Source organism: Acyrthosiphon pisum, unplaced genomic scaffold (assembly GCF_005508785.2).
Source record: "Acyrthosiphon pisum isolate AL4f unplaced genomic scaffold, pea_aphid_22Mar2018_4r6ur Scaffold_32;HRSCAF=206, whole genome shotgun sequence".
Taxonomy (NCBI): domain Eukaryota; kingdom Metazoa; phylum Arthropoda; class Insecta; order Hemiptera; family Aphididae; genus Acyrthosiphon; species Acyrthosiphon pisum.
The window spans coordinates 44,086-47,309 of NW_021772713.1; positions in this window are offsets into that span (position 1 = coordinate 44,086).

Here is a 3,224-nt window from a genome sequence, read left to right on the forward strand (position 1 = left end):
CTGCCCTAGATAATAATTTTGGAATATTCTGTTATGTACATCTGAAATACGTATGTTTACGTAAAAAAAATTCTAAAAATGTGCTGGGTAGCTAAAATGAATTTATGCCTATTATTTTTTTGTTCTAATTAAATATGAATATATGAATTTATGCCTATTATTTTTTGTTCTTATTAAATATTTTCAGACTTCAACAATCTACAAAATTCTTAAAAAAGACTTAGGGAAAAACAAAATACGACCTTACTTAAAAAATTAATTACTTAAAAGTAATAAACAAGGAAATTTGTATGAAATCTAGTACATCTAAATACATTAATATTTTGGTAATAAACATTAAACATTATAAACATTAACTTATATTTTTGATATTATTAACAAATATAACATAATTATTAACAAATATAACATAGTATTTGTTTGTTGTGTTTCAGAATACATCTATTCGTTCAATAGGAGTTTTAGACAAATTTTTTTATATGATTCTTAATAAACACCCTCAACTAGGCAATGGGAAAATATGGATTAACTGTAGAAAAACAAAAATATCAATAAGATTGTTTGATGCAATACAAAGATGGGACAGTTATGAAGGTTATTATTACTTATAACCAATGTTTGACAATAAAAGTCATTGAATATTAATATTAATTGTTTGATTATTTCAGAAAATGATTATGACATACCACCTGCACCAATTCCAGTCACCGCTGCAACTATGGAAATGATGAGGCGAAACAAAGGTAGTTATTGTATTTAATTATTTTTTTTAAATCTTAGGTTAATGTTTACATTTTTTTTGGGTTTCAGAGAAAATATAATATAAATATTACTTTTAAACAATGTTTGGCAATTAAATATTGCCATTGAATATTAATATTAATTGTTTGATTATTTCAGAAAATGATTATGACATACCACCTGCACCAATTCCAGTCACCGCTGCAACTATGGAAATGATGAGGCGAAACAAAGGTAGTTATTGTATTTAATTATTTTTTTTAAATCTTAGGTTAATGTTTACATTTTTTTTGGGTTTCAGAGAAAATATAATATAAATATTACTTTTAAACAATGTTTGGCAATTAAATATTGCCATTGAATATTAATATTAATTGTTTGATTATTTCAGAATATGATTATGACGTACCACCTGCACCAATTTCCGTCACCACAACAATGGAAATCATAAGGCAATACCAAGGTAGTTATTGTATTTAATCTTTTTCTTTAAATCTTATGTTAATTTTTACATTTTATTTAGGGTTTGATGAGAAGATGATGCGCACCGACAAGATAATACAACTCCTACGACAAATTAATTTTAAAAATTTGCCTGCAATTAATTATAATAAATGCAATTTATGTAAAAAATATTATTATATAATACATTTTTAATTAAATTATTAAAAAAATTATTATATAATACATTTTTAATTAAATTAATAAAAAAATAATCCATATAGTGTGTCTCAAAGTTATATTACTAACCTGTATCATTATAAAAAAATTTGTCTGTACTGATGAAAAGCAAACAGTTTTTTTATAATGTAACGGGTAAAATGTCAAAGCTAATTAAATAAATTTAAAGATCATAAATTACTATAACATATATTATATATTATATAATTATGTATTTATAATATTTAGGAAGAAATCATTATTTGAACATAATAAAACAGTAGATTTTACTCATAAACGGTAATTTTACTATCTACTTTTTGAACATATCGCTCTAAAAACTTAAATATTTTTTCCAAGTCTATAATGTTATTTTTTCCTGATAGGTAGAGTTATAACGAAAATTATTATGTGCAATGTGCTTATGTACTTAGAATATTTTGGAAGAAATCATTTTTTGAACATAAAAAAACAGTAGATTTTACTAATTAACGGGGATTTTACCATCTACTTTTTGAACATAACGCTATAAAAACTTTTATATTTTTCCCAAGTCTATGATATTATTTTTTCCTGATAGGTAGAGTTATAACGAAAATTATTATGTGCAATGTGCTTATGTACTTAGAATATTTTGGAAGAAATCATTTTTTGAACATAAAAAAACAGTAGATTTTACTAATTAACGGTGATTTTACCATCTACTTTTTGAACATAACGCTATAAAAACTTTTATATTTTTCCCAAGTCTATGAAGTTATTTTTTTCTGATAGAACGAGATATAACAAATATTATTATGTGCAATGTGCTTTTGTACTTAGAATATTTTGGAAGAAATCATTTTTTGAACATAAAAAAACAGTAGATTTTACTAATTAACGGTGATTTTACCATCTACTTTTTGAACATAACGCTATAAAAACTTTTATATTTTTCCCAAGTCTATGAAGTTATTTTTTTCTGATAGAACGAGATATAACAAATATTATTATGTGCAATGTGCTTATGTACTTAGAATATTTGGGAAGAAATCATTATTTGAACATAAAAAAACCGTTGATTTTACTCATAAACGGTAATTTTACCATCTACTTTTTGAACATAACGCTCTAAAAACTTAAATATTTTTTCCAAGTCTATAATGTTATTTTTTTCTGATAGAACGAGATATAACAAATATTATTATGTGCAATGTGCTTTTTTACTTAGAATATTTTGGAAGAAATCATTTTTTGAACATAAAAAAACAGTAGATTTTACTAATTAACGGTGATTTTACCATCTACTTTTTGAACATAACGCTATAAAAACTTTTATATTTTTCCCAAGTCTATGAAGTTATTTTTTTCTGATAGAACGAGATATAACAAATATTATTATGTGCAATGTGCTTATGTACTTAGAATATTTTGGAAGAAATCATTTTTTGAACATAAAAAAACAGTAGATTTTACTAATTAACGGTGATTTTACCATCTACTTTTTGAACATAACGCTCTAAAAACTTAAATATTTTTTTCAAGTCTATAATGTTATTTTTTCCAGATAGGTAGAATTATAACGAAAATTATTATGTGCAATGTGCTTTTGTACTTAGAATATTTTGGAAGAAATCATTTTTTGAACATAAAAAAACAGTAGATTTTACTAATTAACGGGGATTTTACCATCTACTTTTTGAACATAACGCTATAAAAACTTTTATATTTTTCCCAAGTCTATGATATTATTTTTTCCTGATAGGTAGAGTTATAACGAAAATTATTATGTGCAATGTGCTTATGTACTTAGAATATTTTGGAAGAATTCGAATTAATTAGGA